This window comes from Alosa alosa, chromosome 10 (genome assembly GCF_017589495.1).
Source record: "Alosa alosa isolate M-15738 ecotype Scorff River chromosome 10, AALO_Geno_1.1, whole genome shotgun sequence".
Lineage (NCBI taxonomy): Eukaryota > Metazoa > Chordata > Actinopteri > Clupeiformes > Clupeidae > Alosa > Alosa alosa.
Genome location: NC_063198.1, coordinates 3,811,596 through 3,824,824, shown reverse-complemented (window position 1 = coordinate 3,824,824; position 13,229 = coordinate 3,811,596). Strand labels below are relative to the sequence as shown.

The 13,229-nt window shown below is 38.7% G+C and overlaps 1 protein-coding gene across 1 annotated transcript in view; it reads right to left on the bottom strand.

The window, feature by feature from the left end:
• Positions 1 to 13,229, bottom strand: part of poc1a (POC1 centriolar protein A) — an 80,601-nt gene that overhangs the window by 38,593 nt on the left and 28,779 nt on the right. The gene's annotated exons all lie outside the window — the stretch shown is intronic.

Here is a 13,229-nt window from a genome sequence, read left to right as displayed (position 1 = left end):
TGATCTAAAGTGCATTTTACTCCGGATAATTCCTTTAAATTATTTTGCTCAAGAGCCAGCTCAACTTTAAAGAATAAATTAAAAGTAGTAATTTAAAAGGTATATTGTGTATATGGGGGGGATAGGGTGTGTGTGTGTGTGTGTTGGGGGTTGTTGAATTTCCTAATGCGTTCAATTCAATTATTTTTCAGATACAGTGCTTTCCTAGCCTGGCGGGCCATCCTATATTATTGAAATGTATAGTCTGGAATCGAACCATTCACCTCGCTTAATCCAAGGGGCGGGCAGAGAATTGTCTTTCAAACTGCCTAGGCATGCAATAGGCCAGCGCTCACGACCATATCCATTATCCGGGTCGGCAAAACGGCAAATACATCCTTCTTCGAAAGTAATGACTTAAGTGCATTGTGTTGCTCAACTTTCAAAGAAAAGCACAAGTCCAACTCCTCCAAAGTTGACGCCAACGCCGATTCAAACAACCGCTCTTCGTCCGCCATAGCCACCTTCCTTGTTGTTCACAGTCGCAGGACTGTCATTATCCTGTTAAGCCCGCCTTAAGACTCTCTAACAAAATAGAGCGCTGTTATTGAATAACATCCACGGTGTTAGCCAATAGAAATCCCTATGGTTTGATACTAGACGTACAGGCTGAGCAAATTAATTTGCCGCCGCTAGGGTGCGTCTAGATTTCTAGGCTAGTGTTTCCCCACATATTGACTTGTTTGTGCCGCAATTCAACACTGCCACAAAGTTTTTTCCTATTTAAATTCAGTGGTTAAAGTCCTGTTTAATCACTCCTATGCACACCTCTAACTAGATGTACCGGAGAGCGGTACAAAATATCACCACTGCCCAGTCCTGCACATTCTCGCAAAAATAATTCACGCTTGTCAATTTGTCTCCATCTCCTACTGCATGTGTGGGTTTGCATGTGTGGGTCTCCATCTCCTACTGCATGTGTGGGTTTGCTTTTATGTATATGTGTGCTTCTGTGTGTGTGTGTGTGTCCGTTTGTGAGATGTGTGGGGGTAATGGGATGTGTGTGTGTGTGTGTGTGTGTGTGTGTGTGTCTGCTTGCCTACACATGTGCGTGTGTTGTATGTGTATATGTGTGTATATGTGTGTGTGTGTGTGTGTGTGTGTGTCTGTGTGTGCCTGCATGTGTTCATGAGTGTGTGTGCGCATGTGTAGTGTACGGTCACTAAATGTACACACATATTCATTTATTGTATGGTCCCCCATAAACGGGTGCATGCATTCAGAGGGTGTCATAATGATCCTACAATTCAAATTCCGTGCAGTTTTGAACCTGTCAGCCAGAGATATTTGCGATTATAATGCCTCGTTTTTGGATCGGATCAAAGCGAAAAACAATGGTTCCGTGTCATCCTTGTGGGGCTACATGCCTACCACATTTCGTGCACCCCGGTTCTTCAGTGTCCCAGGAATCGTTGACACAAAATTACTGAAGAAAAAAAAATAAAATAAAATAAATAAATAAAGAAAAAATCCAGAAGAAAAAAAACTCTGACTAAACCTATATAAACCCATTTTGTACTAACTATGAAGTTTAGGGTAATTACATTTGACACATTAAGTAAAGTCTATTCAAGTCCATTACTGTGAGTGCTGAAGAGACTGACATTAACAGAACATACCATGACTAAGAGAGCACCTCCTCTGCAATCTCCAAAAAGCCTGTTTTATGTAACTGTGCTGGTACTGCAGCATTAGAGAGAGAAAGGGGAAAGATATCCCCTTAATAATAGTGGTAAAAACGGGCTCCTCTGTATGAGTGGGTAGTATGACCCGGAGCAAGTCTGCACTGTAAAAGCATAAGTGTGAAATTGCCGAGAGTTATCTATTAAAAACAAATATCTGTCAGACACCCGGCTTCAATCATCATGACAAAATGTACAGAAAAGATTCAGTCTTGCAAGTAGCTCTGTGCTTCAATGATATACGGACCTACTGCACCAAATAGGCAGATAAAGTACATAGCTACTTTACACATGTTCATATAATAGCAGCAACAGCATTGCCCAGACCACAAAAAGTTAAGGACCCTGTTAGATTTTAGTGTTTTTCTGTATGTCATTCTTTTGGTTCTTTGTTTAATACTGCAGAAACTGCGAGGACAGGATGTTTATTGTAAGCAGACAGAACGATGTCACCTTACAATAGCAAATGGTGTACCTAACTAATTGTTCCCCCACAAGACGTCTTAATTCAATAAGGCTATATCACTGTCTGTTTCCCCCCTCCAATTTGACCCCAGACGTGAATGTATATTCTAGTATTATAATTAGCCGGGAGTTTCCCAGATCTTTGCTTCAGTTTCTTACCTTGGCTTCACCTTGCAACATTGTGCTGTGCTGTGCGTACAACAGGGTTACCAGAACTCTGTTGTTACATCCAGAATAAAGAACTATTCTTTACTTAAGCCAGCCTCAAGTTTTACCTGCTCTTAACTACACTGGAATCTACTCGGTCAACTGTGTCTCCATTTGGAATTAAGGAGACAATTTTAATAGCATTCTTCAACCCTGACTGTCTTATTTGAAGATAAAATGGATGCTTTACAAAAAATATCTTGATTGCTTATTTAATGACACCATACTAAATATAATGGTTCTTCTCAATCTATACAGCTTTTTCCTTCAGGAAATTTGCATAGTTCACTACTTTTTAAGTCCTGCAACATGGACCACAGATTCAGAAATTGATGGCGGTACTGAATTATCCTTCTTTCTATGTTTATGTACAGCATCCTCCACACTTATTGGCATGGCAATTATTACCATTATTTTTACAAGGAAAAAAATCCTCATAGAGAAATGTGTATTTTTAACCTTGTGCCATAATCATGAGGACAGAAAAAAATGCTGATTTGCTCTCAAGGTCCCTCTACAGTTGAGAAGCGCAATAATAAATGAACTAAATGTGCATCTTTGCAACAAACTATTAACATAACTCATAGAGGAATATAGAGGGAATGCACCAATAGCAGTCTGTAGAAAGAGAGCTCCGAATTCCTGTGAGTAGCAGCTCTTTTCCATTTCCATTTCGGACCTGCTCAGAGAACAGCAGAAGTGCCATTCGTCCTGTTAAGAGTTTGTGTGCCATCAAAATGATTTTTAAAACATTATTTTAAGGTTAAAAAAACACTCTTTGGGGGGCTTTAAGACAATCAGAGTGCTTATAAACTATGAACTATAAAGCAGCAATCCATGATTTCCTGTTTCATAAAGGTGCTATATTATGTAAGAACGACCACTGGCATTTAAAATGGGTATTGCAGTCCAAAATCAAAACATCCAAGATAGGGCTGGGATAAACGATTATTTTTTAAACGATTAATCTAGCGATTATTTTTTCGATGCATCGATTAATCTAACGATTCATTTTTTCAGTCCGATTCGATTTCGATTCGATTATCGATTATCTCCCAATTAATTCACTAATAGCAACTTATATATGTTTATTTACATATGAATGAAAAATCATGAATTCTTTAACATTGTAATATATGTTTATTGCTCTTAAGATTCCAAAATAAAAGACTATACAAGTGCAAAGTAATGCATTCTTAGTCAGAGGTAGCATTCAATAAAGTTCAGTCATTTTAAGACATTCGTGTGGGAATCCTTGCAATTAACATTAACACAGTTAAAAGGCTGCTGGACAAGCACTTTTGAGTCTTGGAAAACACTTTTCCATTTACATCGGGATTTTGCAAACATTCAGAGTCAATAAAATGAGCCTGAGTAACGAATACAAGCAGCTGCAAGTAAGCATGCTAAACTTGACATCCAAACAGTATTCTAACGTTAGCTTTGAAATACTGCTTGATTGCATACTGTAACTTAACTTAGTTTAGTCTCCTCAATGTACTCTGTTGTGATAAGACCTTAGCAGAGTTTACCTTAACTTTAATGCTGTAGTTTTGAACAAATTTGCGCAGCATGGTCACGACGATGCTAAGCGGATTTAATAGCAATTTACCCCACTATGTTCTATGCAGTGCTTCTATGTGTACAATCCTTCAACAATCGTGAATAATTTGTTAAATCACATGCAGAGGAGGAGCAGCGGGCTCGTTACGAGAGAGAGCGGGCGGGGCGAGGAAAGGCTGTGTGAGTAAAAAGTGCAGCTCAATGAAATTCTTATCTTTAATTTAAATAGTAGTACTACAACATAGAACATCAATGTGTGGTGGCCAGTTTTGATTTCGTGGTGCCCAGCCACAGATTAGTTAACGTATGGAAAACACTGAAGGTGTAAAATTAAAAATATTTAGCAGCACATGTTATGCTTGACGAATCGACGCTCATATTTTGCGTCGACGTATTTTTTGCGTCGATGTCATCGATTACGTCGACGCGTTGTCCCAGCCCTAATCCAAGAGCATTGTTTCCCCCCTCCCCCTTCTCTTGCCCTTCCAGACAGGGTTGCCTACTAGGTTGTATATTCAATCCCGCATAAACCAAGCTAAAAAAGCAACTGTCATAAGTATTTTGTCATGTTGTATTGTAGTGACAGAACACTTCGTATATGTTTATACTGTATGTGCTCAGTTCTGGCACCTTGGCTAGCTAATGGTAACTAGCTATATTTAATGTCTTCAGAACAGCATGTTGGCAAACCTGCTATGCAAAACTAAATAGGGTAACGTTACATTGTGATAAGTTTGTCGGTGCCAGTCTATAATAAAAAGTATGGTGAAGTGTATGGCCCTTCCAGGAAAGCATAACTATGTGGAAAAGAAAGACGGAAGCTCAGAGTATTTGTTTATTCTCATTCATTATATTAATATTCTCAATAGGCTGTTTGCAGCACTACACCACCAGCATTCTCATATATATTTACTAGGGCTGTCAAAACAACACGTTAATTCCGATTAATTAATTACAGAAAAAATAACGCGTTAAAAAATTAACACTGATTAATCACATTTCCTAGTGACCTTTGACCAGTGCAGTTCTTGCTAAAGTGATTGAAGAAGGCAGACAAGAAAGCCCTACTTGGTCCAATGTATGGAACATTTTCAACAAGTAATGTCATCCATTTAACTAGTTACACTGATAATGCTAGGTTCGCTAACAAGTAAGCTAATGAAGCGTCTTTTTATATTAGCTCGTTAACTGCAGGGGCAGGGCTCCGCTAGCTATCTTAGAAGCTAACATGGCAGTGAGACTAGCCAGCCTTGCTGAGAATCATTTTGTCACGGCGGTCAACGGAGATAAGGTACCCTTTCTGCAATAAAACACAGCACCGGTAAATCTTGTGCATAATGTTTATTTGTGCTGGAGGAAATGGATGATCTAGTTCGCTATATCATTGTTCTATATTTGACATGGGAAAGAAGAAGAGCCTGGATTAAATTGTATTTTTATTGGACATGACAAAGATTAAGCACACGTTTATTGCAACTAATGAGGCATACTATGAATCACAGCTCAGCATAGCACAACAATTGTTTTGGTATAGCACTGCGTCTCTGCCACCTCTTCAAAGGTATTGGTTATATTACATGTTTAGATAGCAGATGTAAGAAAGAACAATTTCCACATGAATAGCCATTTCACACCCGAAAGGGCCCAAACAGTACTGTATGTCATACAGTATACTGCAACCACAACCACTCCTTATAGTATTGCAATTATTAATCGTCTCTCAACTCATGTTAATGGTCCAGGTATACATTTGTAGTTGTACCAATAGCTTATGTGGACCAAAATGTATGAATTTGATGAAAAGAACAAAAGGCTGGAAAGGTTGTTATGCAAAGCACACTGAATCATAGGGCTGCACGATTTGGGAAAAAATGCTAGGTAAGAAAGTACATTGTTGTTTTGTTGGCTAAACTAACAAACCCATCACACTTTATTTGTAGCTGGTCGACGCTAACGTAGCTTTGACGCCATACACAGTAAAGTATGATGTGCTGGCCTACTAGCTTGCGGTAAGTTAATTTAACCGATCCTCATTCAAGCGTAACGGCCGACAGACCAATCGAAATGTGTTTTTTGACGCACCTAGCGGGTCTGATAACATAGCAGGTTTGATGCATAGCTCAGAGTTCAGCTTGGGTGATTGTTTATAACTGTCAATGTTGTGCTATCTGGGTAGATAGCCAAGCTACTGTCAACCCAAAAACAAAACCCCACTGCTCCGTTAGCAATGTTTTGATGTTACAAATTAGCACACATTAAACATTTTTTTACATCTCTTGTCATTGTTAGCTGAATGAATAGCTAACCAAAACTAAACCCGAAAAACAAAAGCCCACTGTTCCGATGACATCTATAGTGGATTTTCCCGAAGTTCAGGGGTGTGCATGTGTTGAATATCACAAAATGATATTCATCATTCGGACTATATACTGAATTCCGTGCTCCATATTGATTGAAATCTGGCAACCCGAAGGTAGAAATACTACTAGCTGCGTGATTGGTAAATTGGCAGAGGATGGCGCAGCAGGCCAAAACACAAACTCAAAATATAAACAGTATTTTAAAGGAGAATTCCGGTGTGATATTGACCTAAAGTGTATTGAAACATGATACCGAGTGTGAACGTATGTCTCATAGCCCATCTCGGCTTGTCCCCTGCACTCCAAAATCTGGTGCTAGTTAGCCTATGCTACCAACAGCTTTTCAATAGTGGTGCTTCGCATCGGGCTAGCCATGCAAATAAATCACTGTTTTACACCCATTTCACGGGCTCAATGTATCTCCACACTTCATTGGTAGACTTCGAGGGCCCTGACATTTAAAACGAGACATTGAGAACTTTGAAAAGCACTGGTAGTTTACTTACAAGACGATTTATACAGACAGTATCTTCAATGAAGTTTAGCGTTTGCAGCCATCTTGAATTTAGTCCGCGAAAATTCGAAATTTGAGTAAGAATGAACAGGTATGATAAGGGATCAGATTCCAAAAAATAATTCAGTGGAAATGCATGGATTCCAGTTGCTGCTACTGGAAGAAACTGTTTTTTACTCAACAGGAGTCGTCGGAGCTGCTCACTGAAGAGAGCTCCGAATTCCCTTCCTGCTTCACTGCTTCCCTTCCTAGCAGAAATGCAGAAATTAAAAATACTTCCAGCTGTTAATCCTGACACTTGTTGCCCTGATTCCCCCTCCATCAATGAGGTGGCTGCTCACCCTGATTCAAATCCTTTCTGTCTCGCTTCCAAATAACCATAAGCATATGTGCATGCACTGCACATACAAATACACACCTAATCACAGCTTTTAATATTTCCCTGCCACTAATGGTCTGTCCCTCTCCTTTGATTTTCCCTGTCACAAGAGGCAAAAATCTTAACTAATTAAAATCTTTTTTTTTTTTTTTTAAAAACCAACTAAACCATCAAGTATATAAAAGTATTTGACTATTAACAGTTGTTAAATGTTGAAGTACTTATTTGCATTATACTGCACAATATTTTGTAAACATTCATAAAAGTTTGCAGAGTGGCCAATCATTCTCCTGTTTTTAATGGACTGGTCCTGATTAATACAACTAAGCCTCTTCTGTTCAGCGCAGCAAGAAGGAAATCCAGAAGAGAGTGCCAATGCAGGGTGATTGTCAGCCAGGGTAGTTCATTTAGAGGTTGCATGAGAAAGAAATAATGTTCAGTTCTACCATCTATGCACTATAGCAACAATGAATTAATTTTACCCCCTAGTTCTACTGCACTCACAAACCTTTTTAGGAGAAACTAGTACTGCCCACAAATGCCACCACTGAAAATTATAACAAAAAAAATTACCAAAAAAACCTGGTCTTAAGTGAAATGTGCACTATTTCACTGTTATTTTGAGAGTAAACTGTTAAGAGTACCTAGTGGTGAGACCATAGCATGGTGCAATGTCCTTAGGATTATTCCCATCTATACTGGATATAGGCTACGTTGGTAATAGTTGAGGCGTTTCTTAGTATTTCACGTGTCGTCTCACTTTACCTTCATGTTACCTGTGGTAATTACCCAATAATTGACTATTTACTATTTACTGGGTAAATAACAATTAGGGGACTGTAAAAGGAAGGGTTGCGAATTATTTTTCATTGAATTTGCAGAAAAAAGTGCTACATCATGCTATGCAAGGCACTGCAGAGAGTGGTAGGCAAGCCTACAACAGTCGGGTTGCATAGGCTACACATAGTTACAAATAGCTTCAAAATTGAAATGTTAATATCAAATATTGACCGGGATGCCGACCACTTGTGTAGGCCCTAACAGTTGGTTTTACAATAAGAAGCAAAAGGCGATGAACGACCGTTTAGCTTACCTACAATGATAGCAGCTGTGAAGTCTTTTATTCTCAAGATGGCTAATGGTGTAAATAGGCTAAAATAACTATCTACAGTCATCCAAAAAGAATTGCCAGAGATAGGCTATGAAGGGAAAAAGTGCAGCCTTTTAAACATGGCAAGATTAGGCTATTTTACAACAGTTTGTTCTAATATGTCTTCTTGTGGACATCAATCACCTATCTTCTGTCCTTCTATTTCAAGTTATCATGAGTGTCATTTGATTATATAAATCACAAAATATATAGCCTACAGCTCAGTTAGGGTAACTCCCGTAAGTCAAAATAAACTGATTTTTGAGCTGAACTTAACACAGCAACCTCAAACACCACTGTTGAACCTAGGCTACTGCTTCAGTCATGTAAGAAATAAGCAGTTTATGAATTATCTTTACCCGTTTAATCAAGTCCACATGACTAAAATAACAGCATATTTAAAGGCTGAGCTAAAGGCTAACAGCCTAATATAGCCGATGCTGCAATGAACTAGTAAAAAAGTTTCATACAATTAATGAACTTTATCACTCACATTCTAAGTTTTTCTGGGTGGTTATATATCCATGCAGATCGTCTTCGAATGAGTCATCGCTGTTATATGTTATAATATGTTACAGGATTCACGACTTTAACGACATTAATGTTACATGATGCTGACTGACGCTGGCTATGTAGGCTAACGTTTTAACGTCTGCCGAGTCTACTGCCTACCAAAACCTGTTCAGTTCAAGTTAAATGATCAAATATTGTTTGATTTTGTGTCAACTTTCAGAGGGAAGACATGTTCCTTTCTGGCCAAATTTCACAGCTTCTAAGAAAGTCTATCGTCTTCGTGTAAACCAAGTTTTGAACAGAGAAAAAAAGTTAGGCTACCATAGGCTACATGCAGGTTCTCCCATAACGTTATCGATACAGATCAATGCACCAAATCAGGGCGATTTTAGCGAAATAACGTTCCTGTGACAGGCTATCAAATATTGAACAATGGGATAACGTTTCGTCATCACCTTTATTGATGCCTGAAATGTTGACATTGCTGAAATACAGAGATGTAGCCTACTGAGAGGCAGCTGCAGACAACGATGTTCAATGGGTTCAACTTGTCCCTTGCCTACCAGGTGGCTGTAATACGTCACATGAAAAACGTTAATAGAGCTGCACAGTCCCACCCACAGCCGATGCCGGATGTAAAAATTCAATGCAATTTCTCCATTGACAATTGCGGTATAAGCCATAAAAACTTAACTGCACGTGGTAGACTTAAAACCAGCTACGGCTGTACCAGAGAATGTCTAATAAGGGGAGAACTGCCACTCTCGGAAAACTTCCGGTTTCTGAACTGGTTGCCGTTCCTTCTGTGGTTCCACATGAGGGCGCTCGTCCACAAGTGCAGAATGCATGGAGGTCTATGGAGCTGTACCCCTCAAAATCCACTTTTCTCGGGATATAATTTTTTTTCAAGTAATTTGAGTATTGTATTCGAAAGGGGAGGCAAAGAAAATACACTTGGTTGAGTATTATATGTTTTAAAGTCACTTAATTGTTCTAAAAAGCCTTTCAAATGTGTCAATGACATCATTCATTAGCACAATGCTAGCGCGTTATGTGCAACAACGACCCAACCTGTAAGAAATCAAAAGGACTCGTTCATTCAACGTTTGACCTATAACCCATGTTGAAGCTATACAAACTACAATCAAATCTGAGATTTGTCAACGACAATCAGGTGAAAGAGACAAATTTAGCCGTCTAGCTCCATTGACTCCCATTCATTCTGCACTCATGGCGATCGCCCCCAGTGGATCTCTGATGGAACTGCATCCAAAATTCGGTACAATGGTACTTAATACGGAGTGGCAAGGCTCTCCATAGACGGGCTCTGGCTGTACTAAGCAATTGTATATGCTCCTATAGACACCAAGAGTTCACTAACCTTGTTTTGAGATAAATGCCTTTTATTCGCGATCTCTTGAATAAGTACTTCATTACCCACAATCCTGAACAATCCCACAGTGATTCCTCTGATTGGTGGAAAGGCCGTTATGGTCATAGTTTGAAACTTTCTTAGCGAAAAATATTGACAAAGATGGCGGAGTCTTTTACTGCCTATGCCGAAAATCTTAATGTGATTAAAAACTTTCTTGACGAATATTGGTACTTGTATGAACAAGGATTGGGGTTTATACATCACACGAACTTAGTCAGGGCCAATACACTATCAAATACACCACTGTAAATGTTAGTTTAAACAGTCAAACTTTTCAGATAGCCGACAGGCTAACCTTTAGCATTTAACATTGTATGTCATTACATAATGCAGCTAACACTAGCCTACATGCTGCAACACAGGTATGAAATATATTATGTTTTAGTGAGTGTCCAAAGGAGTGAAAGCCACTTTAAATCGGGTCACATTATTGACTGTTGTGTGTCCGAGAGTCAGTTTGTGGGTTTTGTAAGGGCCAGCATGAGGGACAAGAGCTAAGTTGTGGTGAGTTAAGCAGGGAGGTTGGTAACGTTAATGCTGCTAGCAGTGCTAGTTAACATTAGCTAGGCTACTGTAGCCTTCATACTGTATAATTCATATCAATCATTAACCTAGGAATACTTCATGCATTTAATGAACATTTTGTGTAATAATTCACGGCAAATTAATAAACTGAATATGGTGGTCCAAGAGCAGACCATGCACCAGTCCATGCATCAGCCCGACTGAGCAGTAATGGTATATAAAATACAAAATTATAATATAAAATTCAATATCAAAACACTATTATTCACATGATTACTCCTGAAATAACTGCTATTAACTGCACATTCACTATATAAAAATCACTGTTTGGAGGAAAGGGTTCTGTCCTGTCACCGGTTGGAAATGGCAAAATAAATCGCGCTGATTTTGCCTATATTATTCAGTGAGGCGCGGTGGTTTATGGGATGAGTAGTTCCTTCGCTCGGAAATGAACATTTGTACACAGTCTTGTACCTTTGACTTTTTTTGGATTTTCTCTTTGTTTTTTCACTCAAAACGATATGTTGTATGCTTATGAGTTATGCCGTAGCTGGTTAGCCTAAGACATGCTGTAAAAACTCTTTAGATACAGATTTTTCCAAACGTCAATGGGACAAATGAATGGGAATCTTACATCCGGCACCTAACCGCATTTTGGCTGTGGGCGGGACTGTGCAGCTCTATTGGGATATGAGAGGACTTGTTGTATATCATGTTATGAGATTTTGGTGATGTTGCACAGTCATGGGTCCTCATGTACAAAGCTTGCTTACAGTCAAAAATGTTGCGTACACCATCTTTCATGCTCACGGTCAGATGTAAAGAGAAATAAACTCTTCATGTCTGGCGTACACATTTCCAATGTGTATTGTCAGTTGGCGACACTTAAGAGGCAAAGCAGCACAACATTGATCATGAGTCTAGGCCTTTATTTGCACAGTATATTGTGAAATGTGGGTTACTGAAAATAACACTTTGAGGTATAGGCATATGTATCCAAATAAATGATCATGCCACATACACAAATGCTGCTAGGCTATGCAATACAGTATTCATAGCTCTGTAGCCTTATTAGAGGATATCAAGAATTAAAATGAAATGTAAAGTTTATTTAGAGACAGCACCGATATTTAGGTCCATGATTGCTGATATCTTATCAACCATTACAGATTTTGAAGAGCTATCCACAAAATCTGTGATGAATGTGGTCTGCTTCACACGTTTGTCTGTGCCTTGAACATTTACCAGGACGTTTTTTTCCTCAGTGTTATTGACTGCATACTTTGACTATCCTAAAACTAAGCATTCACATTATTGCAAATTATAGGCCTATGTGATCCAGAAATGTATAGAACTAAATTTGTCTCAATAATATTTGTATATGCACAGAGGGGGATCCACAAATATTTCTTGATTTGCATGTGTGTTTTGATACCTACAAATAAAAAAAAAAAATCATATTTGTAACTCGTATATTTATTTTTACAAATATAGATGTGCATTTGTAAATAAAATGCCATTTGTGGGTGCACAATGCTTTGTTATATATATTATATATTTATTTATAATATTTATATTTATTTATATATTTATTTATAATATTTTAATTTGGGCTATTTATTTATATATTTTAATTTATTTCTATAAATATTTATGGTATTTTATCTGAGAGAAGGTATCATTGCTGTTTGTGTGCTTGGTTTGATGACGTACTCTCAATACTCTATTCGATGAATCAGCACTTTGTTAGGTTCTGAGTGAGACAGCAGAAATAACAAATGTGTAAGTAGGTACAGGACCTATAGATATAGCAGACTTGGAGTTCTACCAGGCAAAACTAGCTTTAGGACAAAACCTATTACGAATAAGGTGATGGAAAACATCTGCTAATGACTGCAAACCACCAGCCACAGCATCACATAGAGGAATTCCAAGCATGTCTGTGCTTGGAGGATATAAACAATTGGAGTCTAGCAGCTGTGATTTCCCCTCTGGGAGTCACAAAGGGCACACAAGAAGCAAAACAGGCCAAAGGTGAGGAATGTCCAGAATGAGTCACCACTCATGTCATGGCACATCCCAACTTGTCACATTCTCCGCATAGACGATAGCCATACAACACGCTACCTGTTATCCTTTGAGTCTTATTAGCTCCTCCTCTATCTCTCCATTTTTGAAGAGTTCCAAAATCTTTTTCCCTCATGTAATGCCATAAGCACGTCATTTTATATCATGTTTTTGGCCTTTTTTGCCTTTATTTGAATAGGACAGTCAAGAGAGTGATAGGAAGCAGGTGGGGGAGAAAGACTGGGATCAGGAAATGACCGAGTCGGACTCAAACCCGGGTCCCCATGGGCACATGGACCCAAATGTAGTATGGGGCGCTGTAGCCAGTTG